The sequence below is a fragment of the Aquarana catesbeiana genome, linkage group LG07 (genome assembly GCF_042186555.1).
Source record: "Aquarana catesbeiana isolate 2022-GZ linkage group LG07, ASM4218655v1, whole genome shotgun sequence".
Taxonomy (NCBI): domain Eukaryota; kingdom Metazoa; phylum Chordata; class Amphibia; order Anura; family Ranidae; genus Aquarana; species Aquarana catesbeiana.
The window spans coordinates 149802424-149826199 of record NC_133330.1 but is presented as its reverse complement, the minus strand read 5'-3'; the positions used below and the strand labels follow the sequence as shown (position 1 = coordinate 149826199).

Here is a 23776-nt window from a genome sequence, read left to right as displayed (position 1 = left end):
CAAGTGCTTGTGTTCTTCTTCTGATCCTATTAATAGCACAGGCAGGCTCTTGAAGTATTTACAGTTAGTGTACTGTGTACCCTATACAGTTGCACCTATAGCTACCTGAAGACAAGTGCTTGTGTGCTTCTTCTGATCCTATTAATAGCACAGGCAGGCTCTTGAAGTATTTACAGTTAGTGTAGTGTACCCTGCACAGTTGCGCCTACAGTATAGCTACCTGAAAGCAAGTGCTTGTGTGCTTCTTCTGATCCTATTAATAGCACAGGCAGGCTCTTGAAGTATTTACAGTTAGTGTACTGTGTACCCTGCACAGTTGCACCTACAGTATAGCTACCTGATGACAAGTGCTTGTGTTCTTCTTTTGATCCTATTAATAGCACAGGCAGGTTCTTGAAGTATTTACAGTTAGTGTACTGTGTACCCTGTACAGTTGCACCTACAGTATAGCTACCTGAAGACAAGTGCTTGTGTGCTTCTTCTGATCCTATTAATAGCCCAGGCAGGCTCTTGAAGTATTTACAGTTAGTGTACTGTGTACCCTGCACAGTTGCACCTACAGTTTAGCTACCTGAAGACAAGTGCTTGTGTTCTTCTTCCGATCCTATTAATAGCACAGGCAGGCTCTTGAAGTATTTACAGTTAGTGTACTGTGTACCCTGCACAGTTGCACCTACAGTATAGCTACCTGAAGACAAGTGCTTGTGTTCTTCTTCTGATCCTATTAATAGCACAGGCAGGCTCTTGAAGTATTTACAGTTAGTGTACTGTGTACCCTGCACAGTTGCACCTATAGCTACCTGAAAACAAGTGCTTGTGTGCTTCTTCTGATCATATTAATAGCACAGGCAGGCTCTTGAAGTGTTTACAGTTAGTGTACTGTGTACTCTGCACAGTTGCACCTACAGTATAGCTACCTGAAGACAAGTGCTTGTGTTCTTCTTCTGATCCTATTAATAGCACAGGCAGGCTTTTGAAGTATTTACAGTTAGTGTACTGTGTACCCTGCACAGTTGCACCTCTAGATACCTGAAGACAAGTGCTTGTGTGCTTCTTCTGATCCTATTAATAGCACAGGCAGGCTCTTGAAGTATTTACAGTTAGTGTACTGTGTACCTTGCACAGTTGCACCTCTAGCTACCTGAAGACAAGTGCTTGTGTGCTTCTTCTGATCCTATTAATAGCACAGGCAGGCTCTTGAAGTATTTACAGTTAGTGTATTGTTTACCTTGCACAGTTGCACCTAAAGTATAGCTACCTGAAGACAAGTGCTTGTGTGCTTCTTCTGATCCTATTAATACCACAGGCAGGCATTCTGCTAGCTGCTGTATAATCAGTATATAAATACATACATCCCAGTTTTGTGCAGCTACATCTCACTGCAGTGCAGGCCATTAGTATTTCTGGAAGGCCAACAAGGAGAGGCAGACAGTCACAAGCCAATAAAAGAGGGCAAGCAGGCACTGTGTCTAGAGGCAACAGTGCTGGTCGTGGACATGGTGCATCCTCATCAGCACGTGGCCATGGGACACGCTTGTCCTTTTTTTCAGCAGCTGGCCGTGTTGAGCCGCAACATGCGGAAGACTTGGTAGAGTGGATGACCAAGCCATCCTCATCCTCCTCATCCCCTCTAACCCAGGCTCAGGGTACGTTGTCTGGCAAAGCAGCTGCCAACGCTGCTTCTTCCCTTGGCTCAATGGCATCAGTCACTCCTTCCCTAGCCCCACCATGTCCTCCTGAGGAGTCCCCCGAACTGTTTGACCACAGGAGGATGCCCAGCGTTTTTAAGGCTCTGATGATGGTGCTCAGCTAGAAGAAGGCAGTAACGTGAGTCCAGAAGAAGGGGGTGCCCAAGAAGGACAGCAATCTGGCAGTCATGTTCCCCCAGCTGCAGCATACTGCCAGCTTTGCTCCAGTGATGAGGAGGGAGGGGATGATGAGGTCACTGACTCCACGTGGGTGCCTGATAGGAGAGAGGAGGAGGCACATCACCAACGAGGCAGGATGCCCTCCAATGGCCAGCTTAAGGCAGCACACTGACTGCATCACACCGCTGAGCTCCGCATGTGCAGAGCGCTGCTGTTTCTGCATGTTATTCCAAAAGTTCTTTGGTGTGGGCCTTTTTTGAGACGAGTGCATCAGATCCCACCGCTGCTATTTGCACCATATGTCTCAAGCGTATCTCGCGTGGCCAAAACATCTCCCGCTTGGGCACCACATGCTTGACCAGACATATGTTGACCTCCCATGCAGTTCATTGGCAAGCGTACCTAAAAGACCCACACCAAAGAACAAAGAGGACCTCTCCTTGCTCCTCATCAGCTGGGATCTCCAACCTCACTATACCTTCAGTCCTCTCTGAGACCTGCACTGAGAGGAATGAAGGTGTAGAATTAGGTGTGTCACAGCCAAGTACTTGCGGGCAATCTGTTATAGGTACACCAACGTCAGATTGTACCAGGCAAATTTCCTTGCCCCAGCTGCTGCACCACCAAAAGAAGTTCGCTCCCAGCCATCCACATGCCCAGCGGTTGAATGCTTGGCTAAATTGCTAGCACTTCAACTGCTGCCTTTTCAGTTGGTAGACTCTGCCCCTTCCGTGAGTTTGTGGAATGTGCGGTTCCTCAGTGGCAGGTTCCCAAACACCACTTTTTCTCACGAAAGGCGATTCCGGCTCTCTACCGGCATGTGGAAGGCAATGTCTTGGCCTCGCTGGACAGGGTGGTCAGCGGTAAGGTGCATATTACCGCTGACTCATGGTCCAGCAGGTATGGACAGGGACATTACCTATCTTTCACGGCGCATTGGGTGACTCTTCTGGCAGCTGGGAAGGATGCAGGACAAGGTGCAGTAGTGTTGGAGGTTGTTCCGCCATCACGCCTCCAAAATGCTACTACTGGTGATTCTGCCACACCCCTCTCCTCCACCCCCTCCTCTTCTTCTTCCTCCATGGCCTCTCCCTGTGCTTTTTACTTGGAACCAGCGGTGCTCCGTAGGTGTTCAAGGGGCTACGCAAGTACGCAGGCCAAAAGATGCCATGCGGTGCTTGAGCTGGTGTGCTTGGGGGACAGGAGCCACACTGGGGCAGAGATTCTGTCAGCTCTGCAGGGGCAGGCGATTGATGCCATGCCAGCTTCAGCCAGGAATGGTGGTTTGCGACAATGGCACCAACCTCCTTTCCGCCCTCTGACAGGGACAACTGACCCATGTGCCCTGTTTGGTTCACGTCCTTAACTTGGTGGTGCAGAGGTTCTTGGGCAGGTACCCGGGCTTACAGGATGTCCTGAGGCAGGCCAGGAAAGTCTGTGTGCATTTCCGCCAGGCATATAATGCCAGTGCTTGGCTGGCTGACTTCCAAAAGGAATTTAACCTACCCAAACCGCCTAATCTGTGACATGCCCACCAGGTGGAACTCAACGTTGGCCATGCTGCAGCGGCTGCACACGCAGCAGAGGGCCATCAATAAGTACCTGTGCAACTATGGCACCAGGACAGGGTCAGGGGAGCTTGTTTTTTTTCCCCACACCAGTGGGCCATGATCAGGCATGCATGCACTGTCCTGTGACCATTTGAGGAGGCCACGAGGATGGTGAGCAGTGACAGTGCATGCATCAGTGACACTGTCCCCCTTGTCCACCTGTTGGAGCACATAATGGACAGGGCACTTGAGGCAGAACAGAGGCAGGAAGAGGAGGACTTCCTTAGCTCTCAAGGCCCCCTTTATCCAGACAGTGTTCCTGCGTGCCCGCCGATCACACAGGAAGAGGACAAGCAGGAGGAGGAGGAGGAGGAGGATTGTGTCAGCATGGAGGTGGAGCCTGGCACTCAGCATCAACAGCAGTCTTCAAGGGATCATTCACAGTCCCAAGAAACCCGTGGACTTGTACGTGGCTGGGAGGAGGTGGCTGCGGATCATGTCGTCCTTAGTGACCAAGAGAACTCCGGACCGAATGCCTCAGCAAACCTACACTGCATGGTCTCCCTGATCCTGCAAAGCCTGCAGAAGGATCCTCGTATTCATGGTATCAAGGAGAGGGATCATTACTGGCTGACAACCCTTCTTGATCCACATTACAAGGGTAAGGTTGCGGACCTTATCTTGCTGTTGCAGAGGGAGCAGAGGATGAAACATCTTTGGGAAGCTTTGCAGAAAGGTCTGTGCAACAGGTTCCCAGAGACTGGGAGGTTACAAACTCCTGTTCCTGGACAACGTGTTGCTGAGGCTTCGGTCAGTCAAAGAAGGAGCGGTGGAGAAGGTGGCCGTCTGACCGATGCGTTCAGACAATTTGTTAGTCTGCAGCCCCAAGGTATGATCGGTTCTAGCAACCATCGCCAGCGTCTGTTTTACATGGTGCAGGAATACCTAGGGGCAAGATCTGACTTGGAAACCTTTCCCACCGAAATTCCTCTGGGTTACTGGGTCTTGAGGATGGATCACTGGCTAGAGGTTGCACAGTATGCAGTTGAGCTTTTGGCCTGTCCTGCATCCAGCGTTCTTTCGGAATGCACATTCAGTGTTGCTGGAGGCTTTGTAACCGATCACAGGGTGCGCCTGTCCACCGACTTGTTCGATCGACTGACCTTCATAAAAATGAATCTGTCTTGGATCACCACCAGCTACCAAGCATCTGATGCTGATGTAACTGAATAATTTTTTTTTGAAATTTCAGATCCCTTCAAGACTCGTTACTGTGCTTCAACTAGAGTATCTGTGAGGGGTTGCAGTGTTGTGGCACCAGCACCAGTGCCTAAGGACCAATTTTTCAGTCCATGTTTAACAGGGGCATGTAATTACAATTTTTGATGCAATATTTTGCAGGAGGGCTCATTCCTGCTCTCCAACTAGAGTATCTGTGAGGGGTTGCAGTGTTGTGGCACCGGTGCCTAAGGCCCAATTTTTCTGCCCCTGTTCAACAGAGACATGTAATTACAATTCTTGATCCAATATTTCACAGCAGGGCCCGTTTCTGCGCCCACCAAGAGTAACTGTGAGGACTTACAGTGTTGTGGCACCAGCACCACCACCACCACCAAAGGCCCAGTTTTTCTGCCCCTGTTCAACAGGTGCATGTAATTACAATTCTTGTTCTAATATTTCACAGCAGGACCCATTCCAGCGCCCACCAAGAGTAACTGTGAGGACTTACAGTGTTGTGGCAACACCACTATCACCACCACCACCACCATCACCACCACCACCACCACCACCAAAGGCCCAATTTTTCTGCCCCTGTTCAACAGGTGCATGTAATTACAATTCTTGATCTAATATTTCACAGCAGGGCCCGTTTCTGCACGAACCAAGAGTAACTGTGAGGACTTACAGTGTTGTGGCACCACCACCACCACCTCCAAAGGCCCAATTTTTCTGCCCCTGTTCAACAGGTGCATGTAAATACAATTCTTGATCCAATATTTCACAGCAGGGCCCATTTCTGCGCCCACCAAAAGTAACTGTGAGGACTTACAGTGTTGTGGCACCAGCACCACCACCACCACCAAAGGCCCAATTTTTCTGACCCTGTTCAACAGGGGCATGTAATTACAATTCTTGATCTAATATTTCACAGCGGGGCCCGTTCCTGCACCCACCAAGAGTAATAGTGAGGGCTTACAGTGTTGTGGCAGCACCAACACCTAAGGCCCCAATTTCTGCAGAGTATATAGGGCAGGCCCCTACTTTCAAACATCCAACTTACAAACGACTCTTACTTGCAAACGGAAGGAGACAACAGGAAGTGAGATTAAATCTACCCCTAAGAAGGGAGATTTTCTCTTGTAAGAGTTAATATGGGAAAAACGTGTCTCCTCTCCACTGATGCTTTATCAACAATCCTTGTTTCACTAAAAACCACAAATTGTCAAAAAACATTTTTCATTGGGACAGAAAGTGAGGTGAAATCTTCTGAAGAGGTGCACAGACAGCAAAACAAATGTCACAGGGGTGATAACCCTTCCCTATGTTTTACAAAAAGCTTAAAATAGATTTTTTGGCTGGAGCTACACTTTAAAAATGTACCAGTTCAAAATTACAAACAGATTCTACTTAACAACAAACCTACAGTCCCTGTCTTGTTTGCACCGCCTGTATACTGCTGTTCAGAGTATATAGGGCCTGGAGGCCCCACGCCTTTCCTTTTTTTAATTTGGGTGCGGGGTTCCCCTTAATATCCATACAAGATCCAAAGGGCCTGGTAATGGACTGGGGGGGGGTACTCATGCCGTTTACTAAATTAGAAGTCCGCGCTTAGGAAAATATTATAGAAGGGCTGCAGCCTCCCCTTAATTAATTCCTAATAGGAGTTAATTGGAAGTATTAAAAGAAGAGATCTGGGGAATTGGCGCTGCCCTATACCATTAGATGTTAATTAAAAATCACAGAAACATATAAATAAATATATAAAACGAAAAGAGCTAAATGTGTATCCCTTAGGTGAATGTACCCCTACCCTTGTGCCAGAAATAAATAAAATTAGTGAAAAGGTGTGATTCTTTAAAGTGAACGTGCAATTCCTCTGTATTGCGAAAATGAATATTACAATATATGGGTTTGGTTTAAATTTGCCCCACCTCCATTGCAAAACTACACATTTACAACATATCAAATCATATCAAACTAACCAAAACTTTTGAAAAATTAATATTAAGTAGCCCCCTGTAATATTGTTGGGGTCCGTGACAAACCACACTATTTGGGGGCTAACAGTATCCGTGTGAGGTTACCACATATCCCTAATATATATGGTGACTAAAGTGCACTATGCATAAAGTGAAACCAAAGTGCATTAGACCTCTATGATACAATCCCAAAATTCATATATAATAAATTCATATATAAAAAATTCATAAAAATAGAAATCCAAACCATTGACACTCAAAATAAAAAGTACCGAATATGAATACACATCTGTGAAAAAAGTCCCTGTGATGGACCCAAACAGGGTTAGAATGTCTTATTTTTAGAGACAAGGATATTGAAAACGTCAGGATCGGTTGACATGCATTTACAAATGCCCAAGGAATGGTAAAAGGTGACTTCCGTGCATGTAGAAGCTGGTGACTCCAAGTGCTCCCCCACTCACCAGAATCCGTCACCCCCTAGGGGGTATTAGGCAGAGGAGTGGGTGTCTCAAGATGACTGCCTGTGATGAATGTCCCTCTTAGGCTTTACTGCTCCGTGAGTTTCTTTTATTACACTGGTGATGAGGGTCCCCTTCTGCTGATCCAGGTCCAGGTATCTCCACTACTATCCACCTCCGTACAGCTAGATCCTCCTCCCGCAAAGAAATAGACAGGGGGCTTGCATAGTGAAGTACGTCCAGTTTATTCAAAGTTTAAAAGTTTAAAAACATTACAACCACGGCTGGGTGCAAAGGAAGGGATCGGGAATCGAATCCGAACGTGTGTCCCACCTTGCGTTCCAACCGGCTCTTCCGGGTATGACGTGTGAGCGTGACTCCGCCTTACGCGTTTCATCATCAGACGTTGTCAAAGACGGTGTCGACACTTCACGCTTCACACACAGATATAGTCCTCCCGGCTCCATCGAACCTCCCCTATTATGTAAATACCGCTCGGGGGGTGTGTATGAGTTAGCAGAGCCGCAGGTCTATATAGTCTATGTAACAGCATACCGCCTATTCGTCATGGTTAATTACACATTACATACTGCTCCAATACTACTACTGTCAGTAAGATCTTTTGTTTGTAATTGGGAGGCAATAATTTAGCTACTTGTCTGTATTAAATGGTCATACACAATAGACTGAGATATTTGGTCGAATCATACAAAAACGAAAATAAGCCAAATCGGAATATGGATGTCAGAAGATAATGGTGTAATAGACCTTGATACTATGAGCCTGGATGCAATAAACATATAAAATATATATATATATATATATATATATATATATATATATATATAAGAAATAATATATATAAAAATAATGCTCTTAGGTATCTAAAAAATACTTATTACTACTAGAACTATAATCAGATAAAATATTAATAAAAATAATAAAAAATGTTTTAAAATATATAACTGGGACTAAATCATCAATAATGGTGTATATGATTTATAACACCCACTATCCATTATATGTAGAATGGAATAAGAACTAGAAATATCCAAAAAAGGGGGATTACACTATAGAAAAAGGGGGGTAAAAAAGGGGAAAAAAAAAGGGGAAAAAAGGGGGGGGGAAGGGGATAAAAAAGGGGGATCCCTACCACATGGGATACCCAGTATTATGATATATATTTTTTATGTGTGCAGGATCAGAGATTGGCCTTTCATTGGTCACAGATGTATGAGTTTAGTCACTAAGTTTATACATGGTGTTAGGAGGGTACATCATACCCTCCTACCCCGTGTATCAACCTGCCACAAGGCCTGCGTCCCTACATAAATGGCATGCTATTCAACTCCAAGCTAAGCCACACTTACAATCAATTAGGGGCAGGCATGTCAGAATGGGGCCCTAAACCCAACCTTCTAAAAAACAGAATGCAGTATATGCCATCTTCCATTAATTGTGCAAATAGTGCATTACAACGTATAAATTCTATTATATGTTAAGAAATCTTTATTCTAAAAGAAATTGTTTAATAGAAGCTTAATCCCTTATCTCTGTATGTCAATGTTATAAAAGGATTTAGGGGTTGGCGATAAAGCAATTTAGGTCTATATCCAGGTTCATCCCTCTGGGGGCAAGAGATCCCAGCCAGTAAATCCAGCTGGTTTCATTTCTAGAGATTGAGATCTCTCTGTTGCCCCCCCGCCAATTTGCTTGTACTGTATCAATTCCATAGAAAACAAGACCACTAGGATCTCTGTGGTGGACCTCATCAAAGTGCCTAGACAGGCTATGGTTAGGGAACCCTTTTCTAATATTTTTGATGTGTTCTCTAATCCGAACAAAGAGGGGGCGGGTAGTTCTCCCCACATATTGGAGGTGGCAAGGGCATTCTATGATGTATGTAACATGCGTACTCCGACATGTAATTAATTGATTGATGTGGTATTCCTTATGATCGGTGCATGATCTAAACATAGCCTTCTTTCTGGGTTGCCACTTGGCCACTTTGCATGGTAAACACCTCTGACATCTGAAAAATCCTTTCAGGTCCGGGCATATTTTGATGGTTCGCGGGGGGTCTATGACATTTCTCACAAGATGGTTTCTTAGGTTGGGTGCTTTCCTGTATACGAACTTGGGTTTTGCAGGTAGGATTTTCGATAAAACAAGGTCCTCCTTAAGGATCGGCCAATACTTCCTTATTATTTTTTCTAGATCTCTGTATTGGCTGTTATATTAGTGATGAAGGTAATATCAGCTCCCTTGTTGTCATTTTTGTTTTTATAACAGAAGAGGGAGGATCTGTCCATCTTCATAATATCCATTTTCAGTTTAAGGAGTCTATCTTTATCATAGCCTTTTTCTTGGAATCTTCTAATCAAGATATCTGCCTGGTTGCTAAAATCCTCCAGTGTGTCACAATTGCGACGTATGCGCAATAATTGTCCTTTGGGGACATTAGATTTCCATCGTGGATGATGGCAACTGGAGGTGGGAATATACCCATTCCGATCCGTCGTTTTGAAAAATGTACGGGTTGATAGCGAATCCCTTGTTTTAAAAATTTCCAGGTCCAGGTAATCGATTTGTTCGTTACTCCACTTTCCGGTAAAAGTAATACCATACTTGTTGATATTTAGATTCTCAAGAAACTTAGTCAGGCTCTCTGGTGTTCCGTCCCATAAGATGATCAGGTCATCTATATACCGCCTGTACATCTTGATCTGGGGTATGTTTTTACTATAAATATACTTGTCCTCCCACATATCCATGAACAGGTTAGCTACGCTAGGGGCGTAGCGAGCCCCCATTGCAACCCCCTTTGTCTGTACATAATATTTCTTATCGTACCAGAAATAGTTACATTCCATGGCTAGCTTTAGGCCCTCTAGGATGTAACTAATCTGTTCCTGCTTCATGCTGGTGTTCTTATGCATTGCTTTCTCTACTCCCCGCAGTCCATCTTTTTGCTCAATGCTGGTGTAAAGCGAATTTACATCCACCGCCACCAATAGCCATTGTTCTGCTCCCTTCACCTGTTGGAGTTCTTGTATCAATTGCATGCTGTCGCGTAGGTACGATCTACCTTCTTTTACCAGGGGTTTGAGAAATTTGTCTAGATATTCTCCTAATCTGGAGAATATGGAATTAATCCCGCTGACAATGGGCCTTCCTGGTGGTTTATCCAGTCTCTTGTGGATTTTGGGCGTGTAATATATCACTGGCATCTTTGTTGAATTTGATATCATATATTCGGCCTCTTTAGAATTCAAGATCCCCTTGGTTTTCCCTTTTTCCACATATGCTCTTAGCTTCTTCTCATATTTCCTCTTCGGGTTCCCTGTTAGTTTTTTATAGGTGTTTTCTATATTCAGAAGATTATTCATCTCCTCCTGGTAATCTTTTTTGTTTAGGATGACCAGGCCTCCCCCCTTATCTGCTGGCCTGTGGTAGGGATCCCCCTTTTTTATCCCCTTTTTTACCCCCCTTTTTTCCCCCTTTTTTACCCCCCTTTTTCTATAGTGTAATCCCCCTTTTTTGGATATTTCTAGTTCTTATTCCATTCTGCATATAATGGATAGTGGGTGTTATAAATCATATACACCATTATTGATGATTTAGTCCCAGTTATATATTTTAAAACATTTTTTATTATTTTTATTAATATTTTATCTGATTATAGTTCTAGTAGTAATAAGTATTTTTTAGATACCTAAGAGCATTATTTTTATATATATTATTTCTTATATATATATATATATATTTTATATGTTTATTGCATCCAGGCTCATAGTATCAAGGTCTATTACACCATTATCTTCTGACATCCATATTCCGATTTGGCTTATTTTCGTTTTTGTATGATTCGACCAAATATCTCAGTCTATTGTGTATGACCATTTAATACAGACAAATAGCTAAATTATTGCCTCCCAATTACAAACAAAAGATCTTACTGACAGTAGTAGTGTTGGAGCAGTATGTAATGTGTAATTAACCATGACGAATAGGCGGTATGCTGTTACATAGACTATATAGACCTGCGGCTCTGCTAACTCATACACACCCCCCGAGCGGTATTTACATAATAGGGGAGGTTCGATGGAGCTGGGAGGACTATATCTGTGTGTGAAGCGTGAAGCGTCGACACCGTCTTTGACAACGTCTGACGAAATGCGTAAGGCGGAGTAACGCTCACACGTCATACCCGGAAGAGCCGGTTGGAACGCAAGGTGGGACGCACGTTCGGATTCGATTCCCGATCCCTTCCTTTGCAGCCAGCCGTGGTTGTAATGTTTTTAAACTTTTAAACTTTGAATAAACTGGACGTACTTCACTATGCAAGCCCCCTGTCTATTTCTTTGCGGGAGGAGGATCTAGCAGTACGGAGGTGGATAGTAGTGGAGATACCTGGACCTGGATCAGCAGAAGGGGACCCTCATCACCAGTGTAATAAAAGAAACTCACGGAGCAGTAAAGCCTAAGAGGGACATTCATCACAGGCAGTCATCTTGAGACACCCACTCCTCTGCCTAATACCCCCTAGGGGGTGATGGATTCTGGTGAGTGGGGGAGCACGGGGGGGGAGCACTTGGAGTCACCAGCTTCTACATGCACGGAAGTCACCTTTTACCATTCCTTGGGCATTTGTAAATGCATGTCAACCGATCCTGACGTTTTCAATATCCTTGTCTCTAAAAATAAGACATTCTAACCCTGTTTGGGTCCATCACAGGGACTTTTTTCACAGATGTGTATTCATATTCGGTACTTTTTATTTTGAGTGTCAATGGTTTGGATTTCTATTTTTATGAATTTTTTATATATGAATTTATTATATATGAATTTTGGGATTGTATCATAGAGGTCTAATGCACTTTGGTTTCACTTTATGCATAGTGCACTTTAGTCACCATATATATTAGGGATATGTGGTAACCTCACACGGATACTGTTAGCCCCCAAATAGTGTGGTTTGTCACGGACCCCAACAATATTACAGGGGGCTACTTAATATTCATTTTTTAAAAGTTTTGGTTAGTTTGATATGATTTGATATGTTGTAAATGTGTAGTTTTGCAATGGAGGTGGGGCAAATTTAAACCAAACCCATATATTGTAATATTCATTTTCGCAATACAGAGGAATTGCACGTTCACTTTAAAGAATCACACCTTTTCACTAATTTTATTTATTTCTGGCACAAGGGTAGGGGTACATTCACCTAAGGGATACACATTTAGCTCTTTTCGTTTTATATATTTATTTATATGTTTCTGTGATTTTTAATTAACATCTAATGGTATAGGGCAGCGCCAATTCCCCAGATCTCTTCTTTTAATACTCATGCCGTTTGTCTCACTGATTTTCATCCGTATTGCCGGGACCCAACATTAAATTAAAGCCGCAAGCAGTTTTAAATGACTTTTATTCCTTTAAAAATGCCATTTTGTGCAGGGACTGTTCTAAGCACGGGAAACACGCGCCACTACAGGCATACTATAGACACCCCCAGGTACGATATTTAAAGGAATTTTTCACTTTTTTTTTACTTTAAGCATCATTAAAATCACTGCTCCCGAAAAAACGGCCATTTTTAAAACTTTTTTTTGCATTGATACATGTCCCCTGGGGCAGGACCCGGGTCCCCAAACCCTTTTTAGGACAATACCATGCAAATTAGCCTTTAAAATTAGCACTTTTGATTTAGAATGTCCCATAGACTTCAATGGGGTTCTAAAGTTTGCGTGAATTTTCAGTCCGTTCGCAGGTTCTGGTGCGATCCGAACCGGGGGGTGTTCGGCTGATCCCTAGTGACGACTGATGGGGGTTTCCATTCTTTTCTTTTGGACAAGGGAAACATGATCCCTTATTCTGTGAAAGAATGGTCTTTTGGTCTTTCCTACATAGAATGCTTGACATTCACATACCATATAGTAAACAACTCCAATTGATTGACAGCAAAAAAAAGAGGTTTATAAATGCTTCCATTTGGTAGGGCCAGCTCAGCATACAATTGGACGACCAGGAGGAAATTTAGCATTTTTGTGTATCTTAGGCCTGGCCTTGCCTAAGATACACAAAAATGCTAAATTTCCTCCTGGTCATCCAATAGTATCGGGCAATGGTTGTTTAACGAACCTGCCAGTAAATTAATAGATGATTATTTATGTCCTCATGCGAAAGCATTGAGTTCTTATATCCAAGATACTGCAGACATTCTTAGATCTCTGGATGGCATCTGTGTCCCGGAGCAGGCATGGCTGGTGGCCATTGATGTGGAGGCCCTCTAAAACTCAATCCCTTATAAATTGGGGGTTGGGGTTGTGGAGGGATTCCTATCTGAACGTGGCCCAAGGGCCAGTCCCTATAATGAATTTGTTTTAAACCTGTTGCTCTTTGTTCTGACTAATAATATCTTTATATTTAACCGCTCCTACTACCTCCAGGTGCAGGGTGTGGCGATGGGGACCAAATGTGCCCCATCATACGCCAATCTGTACCTGGGGGGTGGGAGTGAGAAATCTTCTCCTCTGATGAATTTCAAGATTTTTTTTGAGAATGTACTTATTTGGCGTCGGTTTATTGATGACATTTTTGTCATCTGGACGGGCACCAGGGATCAGCTTTCTCTTTTTATGGCTAAATTGGAGAACAATCAGTATAATTTAAAATTTACCATGACATGTAATCAGAGGTCGATTAATTTTCTCGACATCTCAGCCATTATGAACTCTGATGGTACAATTGGCTCTTCCTTATTCAGGAAACCATCTACCAGTAATACAATATTACATGCAGCAAGTTCCCATCCTAGACCCTTAGTTCAGAGTATCCCGTATAACCAGAACCTCAGATTGAGAAGAAATTGTAGTCGTGAAGAGGATTTTGAATCTGAGGCTAGAGCCCTACAGTCCCATCTTATTCACAGGGGTTGTAGTCGCTCTTGCCTAAAAAAAACATACCATAGAGCCAAGTCAAAAAATAGGTTGGAGTTGTATATGCCCAAAAAACTCCTAAAGATGAACAAAAGGTGTGATTAATAACAAGATTTGCAGGGGAACATAAAAAGGTTTGCCATATAATTCAAAAATATTGGCACATTTTGGCCACTGATGATGTGATCTCTAAATATGTTAATCCATATCCTCAGATCACTTACAGGAAGTCTAGATCCTTTAATCGATCAATTGGTTCATAGTCATTTGATGCCCAAAATGGGAGGACCAAGTCACAGGGGGACGGCTCCGTGTGGGAGGTGCAAATGTTGCAGATTTCTAATGAACTCTGCTGAGCTGGCCCTACCAAATGGAAGCATTAATAAACCTAATTTTTTTCCTAACTGTCAATCTAAAGACCATTCTTTCACAGAATAAGGGATCATGTTTCCCTTGTCCAAAAGAAAATAATGGAAACCCCCATCAGTCATCACATCAGACTCTATCATTTGTTTCAGGTGTCTAAAATGAATTTTTTTGCACTTGAACACCTACCGACTCAAGATAGAGGTGGTGATATTGATAAGACTCTCCTCCAGCAGGAGACAAGATGGATTCATTCCCTGGCGGCCACTGTCCATCCAGGCTTGAACAAATCCATCACCTACAAGCCTTTCCTCTAGATTCTAAATTAGCCATGCTCCTCAAATATAAGAAACATAGTATTTGTCCTTATTATTCTTTTTACAGTTTGAGATAATAAAAATTCCAATTTTTTAATTGGCAATCTTGCTTATTGTAACTTGGATTGGTAATTCGCATTATGTCCATATTCCACTCTTGGTCAATTTTGCCGTTCTTTTTTTATAATGAATTTTTTTCTTTTTCCTTTTTTAGGCTTCAGATTTTTGTCATCATTATAATAATTTTTGTCCCATTTGGTAGACAAAACAAATATAATGTTTATTCATTAAATATTATACATTTATAATTTCACCAATTTTGGTATTTCTTCAGATCTGGGAGCCATAGGAACGCCCAGGGCTTCACTCTCAGTGTCGTCCCTTTGGACACCACTGGGTGGCGCCATGCGCTATTAGCCGATTCTGGTCCCAACTAGTGTGGTAGCCTTTACAATTGTTAGGCACCCTCTAATTGTGATATACCATCTAGTCCTGTTTTGGCGTCTTTTCTTGCAGGTATTTTGCCACACGTGGTTTTTGATGTATTTATTACCTTTATTTTCATTTCCGGCTGTGGTTGCCTCCATTGTGGCTGGCACTTCCGGGTTTGGTGTTTTCTACATCACTTCCGGTGAGCCTCCGTCTTCCGGGCGTCACTTCCGGTGCAACCCCGATCATGCTAATTGGCGCTTACAAAGCGTCCTCACCCTCTGTTTTTGGCGCCAAGCGGCCATTTAACTTGTGGGTGGAGGGGGGTATATAAACATCCTGTTTTTTGGTCTTTATTTGTGGTCCAGCATGGAAAGGGGAGAGATTGGTTGTTGAACCTCTGATTTAAGGTAACTCTATTTATCCATTGTGGAATTATGCTGTTGTTGGTTCTCAGGCTATGGAATATTTAATCATTGATTGGATTCTTTATTATCTTTCTGATTCAGGGGTCATGATTTGACTTTTTGAAGGTTCAGAAATTAGTTCATCTTATCTCTTTCATCATCTTCTGTATTTCTATCAATTACTTTTTGGAATTGGAGGTGACTAATCAACCTTCAAGCCTGGGAACTCATCAAAGGATTCCTGGTAAAAGGTAAAAGTTATACTTTACTGGGATTGGAACATAAATTGGTTTGGGGATTATTCCTTACCCAAGGTCACTCTCCCTTTTAGTTTTGGACCATTACCAGTGGTTGTACCTTTGATACATCCCCCTCTATGGTTATACCCGATGATCCAATTTTTTATATCCCTATGACTCAACATGTAGAGATGAAATCAGTTTGCACTTGTAATAGTACTGTAATATCAATACTTACTTTTTGGATGTTTGTTTTTTAACAATGTTCTAATAAATTTCTATTTTTTATAAATGACTTTGTTAAAATTGTACGCCCTAAAAATCCCAAAATACTTTTCCAATTTCTATTTATATATCAAGGGATGTGGTGCAATATCTTCACTAGATGATAAGCAAAATATCTTCTCTCATTAACATTTATTATGACAGCGTTACTATTATTAATTACATTTTTAAATGTATTTTTTGCTTTGCAATGTGTGTATATAGCTATATATGTAATATTATTGCATGAATGAAAATTAACATTTATTATAAAAGCATTAATCTTGTTACACTGAAAATACACTGAATATATATATATATATATATATATATATATATATATATATATATATATATTGGAACGTGTGTACTATGGCTCTGTACGGCATACTATGACACTGTACAACATGCAATGGCTTTGTACGGCATGCTATGACACTGTAAGGCATGCCATGGCACTGTACAGCATGCAATGGCGCTGTGCAGCATAAAATTCAAGCCATAGAAATGATTCTGACAGGAAGCTTCCCCCACAGCTGGGATGACACCAGGCCCCCCCACCAGCCTGGGCACAGGGAGACCCCTAAGCAGAGGCTGGGGCAGGACATGGGGAGCCCAGTGATTTTGAGGAGGCGGGGAATGATGATTGCTGAACAGGAAGGACATGGGGGGACCATGGCTTGCAACATCCATCCATGTGATGTTCACAGGCAGGCACAGGCAGCAGTTATCAGGCAAGAATGGCAGTAGTGAGATTGTACAGAATCACAGATGTTCACAATCTCTGTCTTGCTATGTCCTGGTTCCTGTCTGCATCCTCTGTCCACCTCCTGAATCCTGTCCGCATCCTCTGACCACCTCCTGTGTACTGTCTGCATCCTCTGACCACCTGTATCCTATCTGCATCCTCTGACCACCTGTATCCTATCTGCATCCTCTGACCACCTCCTGTATCCTGTGTTCATCCTCTTACCACCTCCTGTATCCTGTCCGCATCCTCTGACCACCTCCTGTATCCTGTCCGCCTCTTCTGACCACCACCTGTATCCTGTCTGCATACTCTAACCACCTCCTGTATCCTGTGCGCATCCTCTGACCACCTCCTGTATCCTGTGTGCATACTCTGACCACCTCCTGTATCCTGTGTGGATCCTCTGACCACCTCCTGTATCCTGTGCGCATCCTCTGACCACCTCCTGTATCTTGTGCGCATCCCATAACCACCTCCTGTATCCTGTCCGCAGCCTCTAACCATCTCTTGTATTAAGTCTGCAATCTCTGACCATCTCTTGTCTTTCATCATGTCTGGAGTCTCTGAGGGGAGTCTGGAGAGGAATGAAGAGTGAGAGCGCCGCCAGGGATTACGGGAGGAGTCAGTTGTGTGTGGAATGTGGAGGGGAGACTATAAGAAAAAACCAGAGCCACCAACCTGGAGCCGTCTAACTGAGCCCTGCACGGTACACCTGAGAGGAGGTCAGTGACAGCGCCGTCAGGACAGTCTAAGGGGGGTCATTGATGTAAGGGGGCAGTGAATACAATAATGAAAGGGGGCACTGATATAAAGGTTTCCCCTTATATCAGTAACCCCCTTATCTTAATGTGTTCACTCTGCAGAAGGTGGTCTCTGGTCAACAGAGTCCCCCCTGCCCACATCAGAGTTCCCGGCAGTGCCGTGGGTTGCTGATTCTGCCTGAAATAGCTACTATTTCGAAATGTGCTACTGGGAGATGTGTAACTGGGCTGATTTATTACAGAGGATTGACATTGTATCCACTAGTTGGGAAAAGATCAAAGCTGCTTGTGAATAAAAACAGGGTGTGCAGCATCGTTTTGTTACAAAGAATATATTACTACAATAGAAACAAAATCTTTCAACACACCAATTAAATTATTACTTGTTCCTCTTTAAAAAAAATAGCAGAAATAAACACCCTTGTGATGTGTCATAAAAGATAAAGTCCATATGAGGATATCTTGTATTGTAGATCAATCATGAATCTTCTGCTTTGGAGCAAACAAATAAATGATCTTCCCGCTATAGGTAAAGTAGAAATGCTCGCTTACCGAATTTGTAGGATCTCAAATTTATAGAGATCTTAAAGGCTTGTTGCATTCGACTGCCGGCATCTGTGATCTCCACCTGGGTAGTAATCCAGAAAGTTTTTCCTGTTTTTCTTCAATGGAATAACCAACAGACACTTTCTTTGGGTTCAGGTATTAAACTTCCACAGCTGTGGGAGGGAAGGTCAATTATCTTCCCTCAATCCTCCACACATCCAGACCCCTCAATGAAAACAAAACGGGGGAAACTCCATAGTGTAGATGTAAAAATTTATTAAAAGTCACTTGTAATTCCACAGCAATTGCACACAGCACTAAAATCACAGCATTTCGGAAACTGCAAGCCAAAAAGTCAAATCAAATCGCACAGCAACATCACCGCAAATAGTGCACAGCAAAGGGAACTGGATAAAAATGTTTCACAGGCAGCAGAGGGTTGAGCCTTCTCACTGCATAGGGAAAAAATGAATAAAACGTGATGCTATCACAGCCACTTGCTCCATCCGACGTGCGTTTCCCCTCAACAGGCTTCCACTGGGAACGGAGACATGAATATGCTCTGACACAGCACGCCTATATATTCAAATGGCAGGAGAGACACCGGAAGTAGCAATTAAGCTTATCATCCAGTTGTCATTTAGCACACCTTTGCTTTTCTTTCCACCTAGTTCAAAAATTGACTAAAAAATACATTTAAGGGGCAGGAGGCGGAGCCTAGCAGAGCAGACATGCATTGTTAGAGCTCCACACCGCTGAGGAGAGAAGAGAAGGACAAAGCGGAGCCTGCAGGCTCAAAAGGTATCCATTTGAACCTTTTTGCCCCTGGGAACAAACTGTGAAAGTTTGGGCAGGAAATATGGTACTGGGAGGAAACCGTGGCAGAAATAAAAATTACCTCACAAAGAGCTCACAGGCACTCACTGCAGCTGAAGCAGCTCCAGTCACCTCACAAGATACAGCATCAGGGCGCTCTCACAGACAGAAAATGTCACAGCAAGACTCTCCATTTGAGTCAGATACAGAATAAATCCTCTTACAAACTTCTCCGCAAGCCTCCTCAGTATCCCCAGTAATATTACAATTTGAAAAGATGCTTCATAAGGCTTTAAAACAAACCTCAGACCAAATAACAAAAAGCCTAACCAAAGAAATAAGAGAGCTGGGAAACTGCACCGCAGCCTTAGAAATAAAAATGGATGAAATTGAAATTACAACCCAAGAAAATATAACAGAATTGGAACAATTAAAAAAAGAGAATTTAATACTTCAAACTAAGCTCGAAGATTACGAAAATAGAGCCAGACGTTCAAACTTGCGCATAAGGGGAATACCTGAAACTGTGACAGACCTGCAATCTACTATTACTGCTCTATTACAAGAACTGAAGCCAGATATCCCTATTGAACGTTTAGAACTGGACAGAGTACACAGAGCCCTCACATCCAAAAAGAAAGATGGACCCCCACGTGATATAATCACAAAATTTCATTATTACAGAACGAAAGAACAAATACTAATTGCTGCAAGAGAAAAAAAGGAACTTAATTTTCATGGACACAATTATCAAATTTTTGCTGACCTATCCCAACTTACTATTACTAAAAGACGATCCATGAAACCCCAACTAATGGAACTGCAACGCCACAACATTATGTATCAATGGGGCTTCCCCTTTTCAGTCAGATTTAACTACCAAGGTACAATTTACAGAAGCAGATCAGCAGATGAACTACAACAAACCCTTTTAAAATTAAATCTGACAGAACCCACAAGCAGCAACACTTCCACACGCAGAAGAATGGCATCATCTTCACCTTCAGGCAGCACCCAGAAAATTTCAGAACAAAATGGGAATCATCATTCTCACAAAAGAGGCCGTTATGCCACATCATCCATGGACCAAGAAGATTCAATGGACTGACATCCTAATTCCTGATATCTCTTCATTTATTATACTAAGAGATGGTTCTCTATAAAAAAACCTGTATTTATAACTGAATGTAACTGCATTCTGATAGTCACACACTGTGTGTGATCATGTTACATTCCAGTTATATTTCTTATTACTTCTGATTCATATAGCCTTAGAATATATAAGTGAAATAAGGAAATTCTTGTTCAGTTATATATTATCAGGTAATAATAATAGATTTATTACTTTTTAGGACAAATATGTTCAATAATCCAGAAGTAATTGAAGCTTTTTCTTTCTTTTCTTAAAACAAATATATTATTACCTAACTAGTTCCTAGAATTATGTTTTTGTTTATTCTAATCTGAAGCAATACAACCTCAATTTTATGAGTTAACATATCTAAACAGTTACATATGAATAAAATATGTAATTGTTTACTCTAAAAGGGTTAAAATCCCAAAATAATTCAAACTATCTTCATCAATACCAAAGTTATTAACAGTACCTTTCTAACTGAATTATTTAGCCTAGGGCAAGACTAACCATATACAACCACCATGGAATAAATAATTTCAACAAAAACTATATTCTGCACTCCATTTAATGAAACATCATTTTGATGTCTTTTGACATAGCACTTCTCTCCTGCAAGCGGAAGATCCGTGTACCCCCATTAGCCCTCCTCATTCTCCCAACCATATTATGTGGGAGTGTGACGAAGGCACTTATTCCCCTGAGAGAGATATTTATTCTCTTTCACGGGTAAATTGTGATTACTTGCAAAAAATAATTTATACAATGTATCATCTAATCTCATATGTTTTTTGTTTACTCTTTACTCCAGAATTCACTGGTTTCTTTTCTATCTATTCATCTCTTCAGTCCACACAGGTTGATCTGCGCAGTCAGCTCTGCATAACAAAAAGTAAGTCAAAACTATTTGATCTATTGCCATGGCACCACTGAATATACTTTCCCTGAATGTTCAGGGAATAAATGTCCCTCAAAAAAGGACCAAAGCCTTCCGTACTTTCCATAACAAGAAGGCTCACATAGTATGCCTCCAAGAAACACACTTCACCAAAGATTCTACTCCAAAATATATTTCTCCTTTTTATCAACAAATTTACACGGCTTCTGCCTGTACCAAGCAAAGGGGAACTCTAATTGCATTTCACCGATCCACACCATTCACCTTATCATCAGAAATTAAAGACCCAGAAGGTAGATACCTGATACTCATGGGTTATATAATGGATACAGCAATCACGGTGATTTCCTACTACGCTCCTAACAAACAACCTACACCATTCCTCTCACATATATTACAAGTGATTAATACACACAAAATAGGAACAGTGATAATGTGTGGGGATTCGAACCAGGTCCTCCTCCCATTTCTAGATAAATCACCTTTTACACCATCCAAAATAACCTCTAGATTACCTTTTTCTCAACTTCTTTCCAAATACAATCTGGTAGATTCATGGAGAGAAAGTAACCCAATGAAAAAGAAATTCACTTATTTCTCGCACCCTCATCAAACCTTCACCAGAATAGATCATATTTTTCTAACAATAGGAATGATACCAGAAATTATTGCATCAGATATAATTCCGATTCCGTGGTCTGACCATAATGCAGTATACACTACTATAGCCTCAGCCATACCAAAAGCGCATGACCCAACGTGGTACTTACCGGACATAATGCTCAAACACCCACTACATCAGATGGCCATTGAACAAGCTTTAAAGGAATACATATCAATTAATAATGCAACAGACATCTCCCCAATAACACTGTGGGAAGCTCATAAGCCTGTCTTGCGTGGTACAATACAAAGACAAATGGCACTATTTAAAACGGGAACGCAAAAATCTAGCAAAAAAACTAGAACTCAATTTTAATGCAGCCTACATATCATTTCAAGATAATCCATCTCAGAGTACAAAATCTCATCTGGAAAAATCTAGATTGGAATACGATCTATTTCTCACTGAGTCAGTTGATAAATCCCTCAAACGCTCCAAACACAATTTCTACATGAATACAAACAAACCAGGTACATATTTGGCTCGGGCATTAAATTCAACTAACAAATCTTTCAAACCAATACGTTTGAAATTATCAAAAAATGTTTACACTTGTAATCCAGTTAAAATAGTCCATAAATTTCACTCACATCTCGCAACTTTATACAAGACAAACAATGAATTTAATCCTACAGAGGCTGAATCCTTCTTCTCAAAAATAACCTTACCTGAGTTATCTCAGAATCAAAAAAGCAGTTTGGATGAGCCTATAACTATAGATGAAGTTGCTAATGCCATAAAAGACCTAAAACTTAACAAAAGACCAGGCCCAGACGGCTACTCGGCTTTATACTATAAAACATTCTCAGAAATACTCTCTCCCATTCTCACTAAAACTTTTAACAAACTTCTAGATGGACATTCTTTTCGGCAAGAAACACTAATGGCAATTGTTTGTATGATCCCAAAACCCTTTTCTGATGATACTTCCTGTGTGAATTATCGGCCTATCTCTCTGTTAAACCTCGATATTAAATTATTAGCAAAAATAATAGCAAAACGCCTCAATAGCATTATAGGAAAATTAATACATAGAGATCAAGTAGGCTTCATGCCAAATAGACAGGCAGGCGATAATATACGCAGGCAGTGTTATTGGCACATATTGCTAAAAAACGGAAAATCCCTTTATGTTTTCTATCTCTCGATATTAAGAGGGCATTTGACACAGTATCCTGGCAATATATGCAATATTCATTACAAAAATGGGGTTTTGGACCCCACTTTTTAACATGGATCAAAGCATTATATAATAAACCCAAAGCCTATATAAAATATGCTGGATACAAATCTGAAGCCTTTAATATCGAAAGAGGTACCCGACAGGGTTGCCCATTATCTCCCTTATTATTTGCCCTTATACTCGAACCCATGGCCCAATACATCAGAACAAACCAAACTATAACTGGCATTGAAGTAGGAGGTATTACACACAAATTATGTATATTTGCAGACGATATATTACTTTTTCTATCATCACCCAGGTCTCTGGTCCTAACTTAATACCAGCTCTTGATGGATTTGCAGCCCTATCCGGCCTTATGATTAATCCTGAGAAATGCCTAGTGCTTAATATTTTACTCACAAACATGGAATTGATCCCGGCTAGGGCTGCACTCCCATTCACATGGGCAGAAAAATCAATCCCATATCTTGGAATTCATTTAACAGCATCTCATTCTGACTTATTCTCAACCAATTATCCTCCTGTATTAAGACAGATCACAAATCTAATAAAACAATGGTCGCAACTTCCTTTATCCTGGATGGGGAAGATTAATGCAATCAAAATGACTATTCTACCCAAATTGCTTTATCTATTCAGAGTCCTCCCTATTCCAATTCCTTCCTATTTTTTGAGAATAGTACAAAAAAGAGGAACTTCGTTTATATGGGGCTCTTCTAAACCACGTATACCTATACACACACTACATCTTCCCAAAAATAAAGGAGGCCTGGGATACCCTAATTTTACTAACTACTACAGAGCAGCACATTTGGCCAGTCTGTCCAAATACCATGCAAAACAGGAAATCCCATTATGGGTATTTATAGAGGCTTCAGAAAATGACCCTCTATTAATATCAAATTTATTATGGCTTGATCCTAAAGACCGCTTTAAAATTCATAATCCCATAACTAAACACTTCTTATCTCTATGGG

General features: G+C 41.7%; 1 protein-coding gene across 1 annotated transcript in view; it reads left to right on the top strand.

Moving 5' to 3' along the window:
- GSG1 (germ cell associated 1) overlaps positions 1-23776 on the top strand; it is a 351754-nt gene that overhangs the window by 91960 nt on the left and 236018 nt on the right. The window lies entirely within an intron of this gene.